This window comes from Folsomia candida, unplaced genomic scaffold (assembly GCF_002217175.1).
Source record: "Folsomia candida strain VU population unplaced genomic scaffold, ASM221717v1 Fcan01_Sc023, whole genome shotgun sequence".
NCBI classification, from domain to species: Eukaryota; Metazoa; Arthropoda; class Collembola; order Entomobryomorpha; family Isotomidae; genus Folsomia; species Folsomia candida.
In genome coordinates, this window is record NW_019091215.1 from 1,308,614 (window position 1) to 1,322,510 (window position 13,897).

The 13,897-nt window shown below is 37.3% G+C and overlaps 2 long non-coding RNA genes across 2 annotated transcripts; both read left to right on the plus strand.

Moving 5' to 3' along the window:
- Positions 1-1,170: 1,170 nt before the first annotated feature.
- LOC118438541 lies at positions 1,171-4,546 on the plus strand. Its single transcript, XR_004836891.1, has 3 exons — positions 1,171-1,375; positions 1,654-1,748; positions 2,013-4,546. It is a non-coding gene; the product is annotated as an uncharacterized LOC118438541 (long non-coding RNA).
- A 1,065-nt stretch (positions 4,547-5,611) lies between these two features.
- On the plus strand, positions 5,612-11,686 carry LOC118438636. Its single transcript, XR_004836958.1, has 3 exons — positions 5,612-5,857; positions 6,228-6,344; positions 6,547-11,686. It is a non-coding gene; the product is annotated as an uncharacterized LOC118438636 (long non-coding RNA).
- The last annotated feature ends 2,211 nt before the right edge of the window (positions 11,687-13,897 follow it).

The following is a 13,897-nucleotide window of genomic DNA, read 5'->3' on the forward strand; positions in this document are numbered from 1 at the left end:
AATTATTTATTGATTTGTCATTGTACTAAATAACGTGGTCATGAAGCAGAGTGAGTCAGAGGCAGTGTTTAATTCCTACCCCTGATGACACAAGTAAAGTCCTCCTCCCAAGAAGATCCACCGCCGTGGGAGACTTAACTGTAATTAGCATGTAATTTTACTTCTTGTATTAAGTTGCATTTGGCACATCTTTCCTAAATTCTTTTAAAGAACCTATAGAAATTTCAAAAAATGCGAGCGTACCCGGGTTGGGAAGGTTCTTTATTTTCAGTCATTTCCTAGCACTTGGCATCGGTAAGGTTAGGGACGCGTTGACATACCCACAGCCCCAGGGAGGATCCCAACCCATTACCTGGCGTCGTGGGTATGTCAACAACTTAGGTGTCAGGTTAGGCTGAATCTTCTTATTTCCTTATCATAAAGCCATTTCTTTCAGTTTTTCGTGCATGAATGAAATATAAAATTGTATCTCTAAGTTTTCGGCATATTTTAAATCATGGCCTAATTATAGCTGCATTTGTATGATGATTATTCCGTTTTCTTTTAGAATAGTTGTGTTTGGAATTCTCATTGTACGAACTAATCTTATATATGTAATAAAGGGTTGAAATTCCCTAAATTTATTTGAATCGAAAAAAAGGGATCGTACAATGTATGTGTCTTGTAAAAATAAAATACCAATACTGCAGTGACATTGCATTATCCCGTGACATTTTCCCTATTACGATGAGACTTTATATAGATGAAAAACGGATGGATTGTAGAGATAAAACCTAACATGGCCTTTTCTCCCGAAAAAAACAACTGTGCACAACAATCTCGTTAAATTTATTTCGTATTTCTAAGAAAAAGTAAAGAGAAAAATAATGTGGAAGGGACCGTACAAATTATTTTTCATGACCAAATATTTATAAGACAAAGTGTGCAATGTCATTCCATTATTCCGTCCTGCTAGTATGTAGCCTTGATTTTAGACAAATAAAAAGAGAGCGACAGGTTGGTGTCATAAAAGATAAACAGCCCTGGACACTTGGCGTTAGTTTTATAGCCTCAACCTCGGTAAAATTTATTGCATATTTCTAAGAAAAGATAGGAAAAAAAGGGATCCTTTCCATTGTCATGGTTCCAAAGACGCCACCGTTCTCCAGCAAACATTTCACGCTTCTTATACCCAGTGCGATTACAACCTCAAACTGGAACGCAGCAGAAAGTTATAATTTGTTTAATAGTTTAATAGTTATAATAGTTTAATATGTTTGTCAGGAATATTATTTCACGGATGAAATAAATTTTATACATAAAGTGCTGTAAGGTTCCTCATTGAAGAACTGGAGCAGAAATATGAACCCAATACGCAACATATTACATTTTTACGGTAAGAGGATAATTTAATTAATCCGATTAATTTTTCTTTGACTAATTATTTGCAGTTAGAATTTTAAATTTATCAGGTTTCAATTTATCAACTAAATCTTTAAATATGTAATTTTAAACGTTCGTTAAATTCCACACAGTCTTAAATAAGTGCTAATGATTTGCATAGAATTAGATTTTGTGCCTAATATAAAACAAAATTTAGCTTTGAAAAATTCGTCAATGATTGAGTCTTGGTTCGATTTTTAATTTTGAAATGTTTCAATTTTTACTCTGCAGAAAATCCGTCATCTTCCAGCTACATAATGGCGTCATCTTCATGCCTTAAGTGCCCTAAATTTGCTACAACTTCACAACGGTTTTATTTTCTTGAAGTAAGAAAATTAATTAGGTTTTTATTACTGGTTGAAAGAAATGGAAATTCATGAAACATATGCTGTAAATAATTTGCTAATGGAATTTTTTGTATTTTAATCATTTTTTTGTTAAAAAATGGCAGAAAGGGACATTTGCAAATTTCACTAAATTTGTTATTGATTGAAACTATTTTGCTCAAAACCTGTATACATTTGTACATTGGAAGACTTCCATTGCTATTTGTCTCACATCAAATGATGAGTAATTTTTGTATGTTACAGGATCAATGGAACCTTCCATCACTAATTCCATTTTTTCTCATCGGACTTTCCCTGCGATCAGTGGCCTGCAAAACAATTTACACCAACGCTTCTTCACTTGCAAGAGCGCCTCAATTTACGGACCACCCCTTGGTCAAGACATCATTTCATAGTTTTACTACGTCATCAAGTTCCTTCTGCAACAAGTAATTTCTTATCGAGTATTTCGACTTAGGTAGGTTATCTATGTACTTCATAAATAGAAATATGTGGGTATACTCTAAATAAGAATCAGTGAAATTTCCTTATGGTTGAATATGTAAAAGAGGGTGGCACAACCAAAATGTAAAAGCTCACTACCCATTTGACCAGATTTATAAGTTTGGTCGTTTATTTATCTTTATTTAGAGTGCATTTCTTTATCTGAATTATAACACCTGCATACTCAACTGTTTAAGCTGTCCATCATGAAAACTTTTAAGAGATAGGTACATAAGTGCACGCATATTTCTTCTGATTCTATACATACTTGAAATTAAATTATATCTTGGTTAATTTTGCAAGCAAAATTCAAAAAGTTAGTATTGAGTAACAATTTTCAATGCAGGGATATCTAGACAAAAAAATTTGGTTTTCTGAAGTCTTGGAGTTTGTGGTTTGTAGCTGATTTTTGTATGTGTAACGATGTCCATGGTTTTGGTTTAGTCCGCACCTTGCGAGAGGAGCGGGGGGGGCGAAAGTCGAAACACACGGAAATTAGGCAGCGGATTTGTCCATAATGGAAAAAATTATGGAACTGCTGCAAGCACCAAAAAGTTCCTAGCTTTTTCTCCACAGAATCCCTGTAGCGTTTTTGAAATTCGAAATTCAAATTTTTCTAACATTATACTTCGAGCGAGTAACAATACGTATCTTTCGGTGATCCAAACATTTCCATTTCTTTCTCCATAGTGACGAAATCCGCAGCCGAATTTGCGGGTTGTGGTTATTCAGCGGTAATTTACTGAAGTATGGTCGAGGCATTATAATTAAGCACGTTTCGGCAATTCATTGCATAAAATTAGTTAAAAGTGCTGGGATTCGTGTTGAGTTCATAAGTAATACTTGTGTTTTTATTATTTCCTTCTCTTTCGAGACTCCGGATGGTTGACCGGGGTTAAAATCGCGCTTTTCCATGCTCCCGTGTCTCGTTTTAGGATGACCAAACCGTACGCGTCATTTCTAACATTTTCTTCTTTCATAAAGTGTACCTACGTAAGAAGAAAGCAAAGATTAATGATGCAGATTGTATCATGGTTAAGCAATTGTATTATGATGGAAGGACCAGGGATAAAATAGAAAGTACGATGTTTTATAGGGACCTGGATAGCAAAGGTATGAATTATTACAGGTTAAAAAGAAGTTTACGAGCTGCATAAAATTCAAGTTGAAAACATTTAGGGTATAAGCAGTCAGGATTAAGTGTTTCTATACCAGCTAGCGCTGGAACGGTAGTTGTGGACAACCCCGTACAGTGTGCGGAGATGGTCGTGCAAAAGCCGACGGATGTGGGAGGTTCATCCTTTACGAATGCTGAAGCTGAAATTTGCTTATGGGCGGAGGTTACTCGCCACGTGCGGTTTAGTTATGGCGTGAGATTTCCTGCCGTGGGCATAGGATATCCCTGCTCTTACTGCGTATACTAGGAATATAAGAATTGCAACAAATCCTTAAACCTGTTGTTGTTGTCAGCGCCCAGTTGATAAAAATTGATTAAGCCTGAATACAAGCTTTTTGTCAGGGACAAATATATTTTGATCAATCCTTCACCAACTTGAAAAGATACGCCGTTATAGGGGTGATCTTTCTGGACATGGCGATCTAATTCATAATTGGTATGGAATTTTTTCGAGCACTGAGGACAAGTCTTATTGTTGCACATGGTCATATCGGGTTCTTCACGCAAGCGTTTCGGGGATGGAGGAGCTTCTTTACTTGGTCGTTTGTTGCTGGAAAATGTTAGAAACAATATAAACTAGAGGTAAACTGAGACACGGGTAATCTGAGACAATTGGGGTAATCTGAGACAATTGGGGTAACCTGAGACACCGGGGGTAATCTGGGATATGTCCTTCAACTTGTTGTTGATCGCATCCAGTTCGTAGACCTTGATCATGCCTGACTACACGTTTCTTATCGTAACAATTGTTTACCAGATACGTAGCAGTGAAAAGTGCTCAAGGCAGCAACGACTGCCAATCTCTCTGTATTGGATAATCTCGTTTGACATTTCGCTAGAATTTTACTTGCATAGCAAACTGGGTGTTCTTTCAGGCTGTAAAAGTGCAGAAGCGATTACATGACTAGATGCGTCTGTATAAATGTGAATAGGCTTTGACTCGTAGTTGAATTTGAGTAAAGGTGGATTGGAAGTTGATATTTGATTTACCAGGACTCTCATGAGTAACTAAAAACTTTGAAATTATGTATGAAGAAGTCAATCGTGAGTATAAATTGTATTTAATATATAGTTCTTGAAATATAAAAATATTTGTTACCTAATGTTAAGACAATTTTCGTAATTATTATTTAAATGTATGCACTGTACTAAAATCTAATTTTCTAAAATTATCAAATTACTTACATATGTAGATGTCAAATTTAATTGTACTAAAATCCCTGACCTACAGATGCAATTAACTTCAATAACCTATCACTCAATTTTCTCTATTTCGAGTTATTAAATAAATTTCGCATCTAAGAGCATCTCCATTATAGCTACTCTAATGTACTCTAATTTTATTCCACCCTGACAATATGATGCTAATAAACATTTTAATCGTTAAGATAGATTTCATCATTAATGTCAGCATAACCACGTCCAACATTACTTTATATCACATAAAAATTTTACGGTAACACAGACGCAAATATGACGTCCAAATTAATACTTTTATAAACCCGGTGTTAGTCGTCACCGAGTGGTGTTCATACGGTGACAAGTTGTCACCATCAAGGATTTATCACCATGCAGTGAAGTCAGACATGCACATCGTTCGGTGAGGATTAGCGCAAGATTTTTAAGAGTGTATTTACTCATACCATTCTTCAAACACGGATATATTTTTGTGTCCACTTGGCTGGTGTATCGACGAAGAAAGGATGGATTGACACAACGCAAATCCTGCTGCCTTCACAAGGCAATCATGTGCAGGGACCGTACAAGAACCGTACAAGGACCGTACAAGTTTGTCAGCACAAAATATTAGACCAGTTAAATAGACATTGGCTTTCATGTTCAACTTTGCACGGATTGTAGAAAGGTAAAAAAGGGACAGACTGACTAAATTGATGACATCAAAGGTAAAAAGCCCTTTGCACCCGGTTTCACACTGCACCTGGAATTTCAGCCACGTCTCGGTTACAGGCATCCCTTGTTTCTCAGCAGTGGCCATGGAAGCCGTGGGAACATGTGGGGACATTAACATTGTAAGATGGGGATGGGGCGGGTTTAAGATGGAGAGATGATGCGCACCTCAAACAACCGTGAGGACATGGTCCCTCTGTGCCCACGCTGCCACGGCCACTGTTTCTCAGAAAGAGAAAGGAGGGAAGAAATGTCTTGTCTTTGTCGTGGTCCTTCTCCTTTGAAGGATCATGCCGTCCTCCATTAATAATATTTCCCGTGCGCATTTATTTCGCATTACGATTCCAACCTCTCTCTAGTTAAGTGAAAAATAGCTTATAGCTAAATTTACACGACAGAAATATTGCATTGCATGGAAAATAATGTTACTAAGTGCTTCGAACCGTCAAATAAGGACACGATGTGTCTCTTCTTTGAAAAATTGGAGCAGAAATGTGGAGAAAATTCTACACTTTATACGGTAATTAAATAATTAATTTAATCTGTACCAACTTTTTCGTAAATTAATAACACGTAATTTTTAGTTGTTAAACTCCATATTATGAAGGCACATACATATGTATGCATGTAAAAAACAAAAGTTAAATGAAGGAATCATTTTATCATGTCAATCTTTTAGTATTTAATAATCTGCGAAATTCACCAATAAGTAAAATAAATAAAATCGTGAATTTAATTGATATGCAACCATTAAATTCAATTGCATGTTACATAAATATGTACAGATTGCTCAAAATCGTAATCGTAAGTAAATTTCGTTCTGAAAATTCCCGCCTGAATAAATACTGTTTCGAATCAAAATCGGAAATACCCATATTTTTCTATTTCAGAAAATGCACAATTTCTAATTACATAATTGTGTCATCTCTTCATACCGACCTAAATTCCAGGACCTGAGACGAACAAAAATTCAATGTAAAACTTCGCAACGATTTTAGTCCCATGAGGTAAGAAAATTAATCCAATTTTTTACTGCTCGTTTAACGTATTCCAAAATGACGAGTGGAATTTTTGTGGTGGTAAATTTGTAATTTTTCCGGTTTTTACCAGCTCAGCCATGATAACAAATTAGATATTTCTTTTTTAATATGAATTCTGGTTCACTTCATGTTTTTAAATAATGCAAGTTAGGTTTTTGTCTACATGCAGGTAAACCTTCACACGTACTCCTTAGCCATCTTTTACAATGGGAATTTGTACCTGATCTGTAACCAGTAGACTGCAAAATGTGAATGTGCCAAACTCACCACACGTCATAACTAATCTACACCATTATCAAATATCTGTTGCAACAAGTAATCTATTATTTTCTCTTTAAACTATGCAGGTTATTATTGCCAGCGTGCAAATATTTGCGAACATAAGTATTTATTTATGTATGTCATGTATGTGTATGATATTTATTTCTTTGTCTTAAATAGCACCTAACAACTATGTAACTCAACTACTCCAAATTTTAATTGTGACAATATTTCTAAGATATCGCCAGTTTTCTTTATACGATATACCGTAAAACCTCTATTTATAGCCCTATTCTAACTCTAGCCGGTCTCCAAATATATCCGGGTCGGGAGACCAAGATTTCAAAATTATAGCCGAGTCTCAAATTATGGCCTGTATTGTTCGCTGTGTCTCCGTCCATAGCCCATTCAAGAAAAATACTGCCCATTATGCTAATCAACGAATACGTTGAACTGGCTTGTCACATATTTTTCTCCCTTCGACAAAAGTAGTGCATGCATAAGTTTGAAGGATATTAGATGGTCTAACTGTCCAGATTGATAGTTTAAGGCACTTTTCACAAGCGTTTAATGTCTTGAGGAAGGGATGAGAACTGAGGAGAGCCCTTACTCGTTCTATATGTATGTATGTAAGGGCCTCGATAATTTTAAAATGAACTATTTAGAACAAATGTTAATTGCACGCGGAATGTTTTGTTTTAATTATCAGTGTCAGAGTGTGAATCATGCATTATGCTTGGGAAAGCGCAAGGCGAAAAATGCTTGGAGAAGTTCGTGGAATTGTATTTCATGTAATTGTGTTGTTGTCCATCTTGGAGGAAAACGCTACCAGCTCAAAAAGAAGTTGTGAATGTTGAATGATTCTGATTGTGAGGACTGGAACGGTTTGGGCGAAAGTAAGAAACATGATTTATTTTATTAGAAAGGAGAAACGAACAAACGAACAAACAAACGAACAAAACAAGACTTTGAGCTTCTCTTCAAAGTGCAGTTTCTCCAGGGAAGCTGCACTTTTCCCAAAGGCAGTCCTCCTTTCCATCCCAGAACTCTCTTTTCTACAAATCAAGGCGAAAATTGTATTTCGCACTTCTTTACTACATACATATAGAAAAAGCAGAAACCCCAAAATAAGGTGATTGCATACCTACCGTCCATTTAGTGACTAGTTCAATATGATAACCCCTACAAGTGAAACCGTAATCTGGCGAGGATAGACTTCAATGCAACAATAGTTTTTTAAATGGGTGTGATATTTTAATGTTCACTTATTTTCATATACTTTATTTTGGAAAGCTGGAAAAGTTATACTGTCTGACGTTATGACGGGAAGACTTTATTTCACAACGAAAGTCTGGTGGTTACAAAACTGGGCTCTCATAGTGATAGTGAGAATGAAAAATAGAGGGAGTTGCAGTAATTTTCACAACCTCAGCATATTTTTAGAGAACTTATGTATGAGAGCCAGAACTTTCTGAATAGGCACGAACCTCGATAATTGTTAGACTTAACCAACAATGCAACTGCCACTGAATTATGATTTCTGTTTGAACTGAATAATGTTACGTAGCGAATCCCGTCTGTAGCCTTACATAAACCGTGTGTTGACAGAGAATCTATTAACACCGAATACATTGTATATTATTCAGCGGCATACTAAATTACTTCGTGGTGTAATAATTTGGTCCATTTTTGGAATTGATTTCTGGTAAATTAAAATCTTTTACAGCATGAAACTAAGCATGGCGAAATGTTTTTCATGCGGATGAGACACCTACCTAAATATATATTCGTATTGAATAATCGCAGTTCTTTCACTTTCCATGAAGATCGATATAATCAATCAGTTCAAGTGTAAAATTGAGATATGATGTGGCAAAACCAAATTGGGTATTAATTTGGGAATTGCGATGAGTATTAATATGTAACAAGATATAGAATCTTCAAAGCACTTCCACTATTCCCTGCAAAAAGAGGTCAACAAATCTATCATGGGTATGTAACTCCCGATATTTGTTACAATATCGCTAGTTTAATTATTACCCCCTTTGGATTTTGATCGTCGCAATTTTTGTGAGTGACGACGAATATTCATGGAGCGGGGAGTTTTTGGTATTAGAGGAGAGGCTAGCACCGTAATTTGATCTGTGACCGGAACAGAGAACGTAATCCAGTCCAACGCCGGATAGCGTGAAGGTTAGAGCGCAATATAGGTTTACGAGGAGGTAACGCCCTTTCTAAAATTGTGGAATCATCTATAAGGGGATGAAGATAAAAAATTTGAACCTTTGAGTGGGAAGGTCCCGCCGGAGCCTTAAGCGGTTAGGGTAATTTCTCGGGGCTATTCTCAAACTCGGAATCAGAGTGAGGAGGAGAATACTTTATCTCGAGGATTTTTAGTTTCCGTGGCCTCCTACTCATGAAGAAGTGAGTATAGAGAGGTAAAAAATTTCACATACGCCTTAAGAAGGACGAGTAGCTAATATGAGAATAATTAAGAGCAACCACATCACAAAAATCGGGAAATACATACAATTCTCCTGACACGTGAGATACTGAGGGCAGTAAGTGGTGGCATCAGTTTTGGCCGTCTGTCTGTCAAAGTTAGTACGTGGACGGGTATCTACATTATAAGCTGGATAGGTCTGTTGGCAAGGGAAGTGAAAATAATTTGTCCGCAACGGAAGTGAAAGTGGAGAAAGTCGAGTTTCAAATAGCGCGAAAATTCAAATTAAATGTTTAATTAAAAAAATAAATCCCCGGAGATAACCACCTCCTGACAACCACCCACAGATAACCACCTCCTGACAACCACCCACAGATAACCACCTCCTGACAACCACCCACAGATAACCACCTCCTGACAACCACCCACAGATAACCACCACCTGACAACCACCCACAGATAACCACCTCCTGACAACCACCCACAGATAACCACCTCCTGACAACCACCCACAGATAACCACCTCCTGACAACCACCCACAGATAACCACCTCCTGACAACCACCCACACCACCTCCTGACAACGACAACGACCCCCAGGTAACCACCTCCGGACAACCACCCCTGACAACCACCCCTAAATTACCACCCAGGTAACCACCTCCGGACAACCACCCCTGACAACCACCCCTAAATTACCACCCAGGTAACCACCTCCGGACAACCACCCCTGACAACCACCCCTAAATTACCACCCAGGTAACCACCTCCGGACAACCACCCCTGACAACCACCCCTAAATTACCACCCAAGATAACCACCACTCAAAACTACCATATTGGGTGAGGTCTATTTGGTTCGAATTGATATATACTGATATGCGAGACAGACCTTCCGTTTGATTATTTTAGATCGCAGAGACAACATCGATACTGTGCTGTGCTGTGCGCACAGCACGGAGTCGACGAGTTGTGTGTCCCATCGGGACCGGCATTTATAATTCCACCCCAACAACTTATCTGCAGTTGGTTGTCTGATAGTGGTTATCTAGGAATGGTTGTCTGACGATGGTTCTTTAGGGATGATTATCCTGATTGTTTATCTAATAATAGTTATATTGGTTATCTTGGCTTGTGTACCTAGAAGTAAAGTTGAAGTCAAATTCAAGTCACAAGTTTTGCTTCCATTGCGAAACAGTTATTTTAACTGCCTTGCCAACAAACATTTCCAGCTAATAATATATATACAATAAAAAAAAATTAATTCGGTGGAAGTGTGAACAATCCCACTCAATTTTCATGAAAATGAATTAATCACTCGCCCGGCGGGAGACGGGCTTATAAGCTAGTGTCTAATATGTGGACGGGATCTCTTCTGAGTAGGAGAAGGATTATTTCTACAACGAGGCATAGTCATTTAACGTTCAGCTAATGTACTTGCTTCAGCTGAGCAAACTTGGCAAACTGTATAAATCTATGCAGCGTACCAAAGATTAACTCTTGGGGAAAATTTGTTGAAACATCTAAAACACTAGGCAGTATAGGCACATGGGATAGAGAAAGAGAGAAGCTCTGCTCACTCACGAGATACGTATCTTGTGTTCTTATCATTCAGCTTGTTTGACATTGGAAGACATTTTTTTCTGATGCTTTACTATTAAATTTGATTTTCATCTCTCCACAGTTGTCCAGGTTTCCCAAGAAGCATGTTTCTTGGACCTAATAGTATTCATTTATCTACCTATTTCTCTCTTGTAATTTAAAAAAAATTGTACCAGGTGCAGTAGGTCTCCAATTCCCTAAAATGAGGTGGTTGGATTCCAACCGATACACACACGTGAACCTCATTGCTGGGTGAACCTGGCAACATCTTATCAAGAAATAAAACCAAAGGCTAAATCAGCCTTTTTGAAAATAAATATTATATTTCGGAATCATGTTTCGGAATTTTTGTAAATCTTAATTTAGAAAGTTAGTGGGTCTAAGATAACTCTTTTAAACCTTAATACCAATTTACATTCCATTTCCGACTAAAATTATTCAGACGTGAAGTAACACAGGCTCTCCTAAAATTACTAGAGGTAAAATTGAATGTGAAAGCAAGACTGATACGCTTAGTACCTTTTCATTTAACTCGTCAAGTCCATGATGGGCTCCTTCTAAGAAGCTATCACTCCACATGTATTTTAAAAGCGTATTCCAAAATATTAATACAACCAACTAAACGACAATGCCTAAAAGTACTAACAAGAGATTCCAGGCATCAGGTATACGATGTGAAGCCAGTCTGTGGAAGGTTGAGATACAATGCTACTACAATGATTTAAGTTTTTCTGTCTGATCGTATATCAATTTAACAAATCGTTCACCAAGCACATAATTGTTTATTGAGATATAAATATAAGCTCCACTGTTAAGTCCGTATTGTATGTAACTGGTAATTGATTCTTCATACATATTTGACGATATTTCCATAATCCTTCAATATCAATTACATATATAATACCAACTATTTGTAAGTGGATACTTAATTAATGACCAGGGTAAGGTCAAAATATAATTAAAAACGATTTTTTTTAGCCAAGGCAACTCATTATTAAACCGAGCTTCATACCATCTGCGTAGATAACTAATATTTTCTGCTCAGATCATCTAACTTGAGGGAGCGTCCATAAATCACGTGATCGATTAGAGGGGGGGAGGGGGTCTGAAATTTGTCACCAATTATCACGGGGGGGGGGGGGGTTAGATGGTCAGATATCACGTGACATGAGTAAAGTTTTTTTTGTATATGCCAATAAATGAGAGTTGTGTATAAACTCTCTTGGCATACCACACGCACGTTATATAAATTTTATTTTCATTTTGCATATTTAAAAACTTGCTTCGACTTAAATTCTTATGTCTGACTGGCGTATTAAATAGTTATTCATACATACATATGTGTAATGTAGCTCTAATTTGATTAATGATTTAAAAAATATTGTTATTCCGGACAATATGATTTAATTTGAGCATCATCTCCTGTCACGTGACCGGTGGGGGGGGGGGGGGGTAGCGAAATTATCACCACCGGTCACCAAGGGGGGGAGGGGGTCAAAATTGTCCAAAAATCGATCACGTGATTTATGGACGCTCCCTTGCTGGAAAGTTGTATGGGTTTTATGTTTTGAATTAGGTATAAGAATGGTTGGAGTACTTTGGTTGATTTTAGTGTCATCATTTATTTTCATCGATTTGCAAATAAGGATTTTTCTTTAATTTAAGTTAAATCTGCCAAATGCGAACAGATCGAAACTCGTTTTGAAATCGCACTGGCTAATTTCCGCTGATTCGTTGCGAACTCGCCAAAACGTAAAAATTGTAGCAAATAATAAACAAATAGGCTTAGTGTTATGCCAAACGATCCGACATGAGGGGACATGCCAGGTTCGGGACACTTCTATTATTAGGATACTGAGTACGAGAGAGAGAGAGAGAGAGAGAGAGGTGTTCAGTATGGATTTAGCTTTAGGATAAGTGTGGCTTGAGCCATGGTCTTAGTTAAGGATAAGTAGTCAGAGTTATGGAAATAAAGGAAAGTTTCAGAAAAACATCCCGAATCTGTCGACCACGGTTATTCCGCACCCCTCATAGCCATCGTCGTTCGTAACATGGGGGCTCAACCTTCGGCGAGCCTTCCGGAGGGGACATGCCCAAGGGGGTGTCGTTTCCTCCGGACCTCGCCTGGGACTCGGATTCTTGACGAGACGTGTCTACTGGGGTGGGGAAATCTACCTAAGGTTCGGGTATTAAAATTCATTCTTCCTTAAATTGCACTAAAACGTAACAATAATTAATTCTTACAATTCGACTCGACAATAATTGGTATGTACGGGTATAAAGTTGGCATTGTTCAGTAGAAATACGAGCAATTCTCAAAAATCGTGTTGACGAATCGGAGACGATAGTCTCGCTTTTCATGTCGATTCGATTGGCCGGAACTAGCTCATTTTTAATTTTAAACCGTCCTGGGGGAGGAGGTTGTTCTGGTCTGGTGGGGAGTTCGATAGTACTCGAGTAATATTGCATAATAATGCAAAATCAAGTGTGTTACTAAATTTTTACTGCATTAAAATGAGCAGAGCACGGTTAGGTATTCATCTCAAATTAGGGATAAAATTTATTGGCAAATTTTAATATGCATATATAGGTGTACACGGAAATTTCTGAAAAGTTGAGCAAAATTTTGTAATCTCATAATTCATTGTATTATTTAAAATTAGACTACATATCTCATCCGCCCCATTTCTAGGAATGCATGCGAATAATTTATTAAAAACTTCAGGAAATCATATCAATACGTATGTACGGGTCATATTTTCTAGTCATGCGAGAATAAATTTTTAGCACAGTAGATAAATATTAGCAGATAAATATTCGATGTATGACCGGGTGCATCTCTATACCCAAAAATAAAACTGAATGTGGCAAGTTAAAAATATATGAGCCGTTTTCCCCGCATAAGCAATTCGACTTTAGAGCAGCAGGAAACCAACATTTAACCCATCTTTGACGTAAATCTCAGCCAAGAAATGCATCGCAACCTTCACAGCACACACAAAAATAGATCGCTAGTATGCCACCCTAAATAATAAGTTACTTGCAAATTCTGTTCTTCAAATTTCTTGAGGGCACCTTGACCATTTCTATTATTACAGTGTAATGCATGTATTTAGCTCCTGATGTTAGCAGATGTTCTGCCAAATTTATTTTTGCCCATGTCCAGAAAAGGAATTACCTCATGAATTTTTCTGTAAACTTTGGCAAGCTGATAA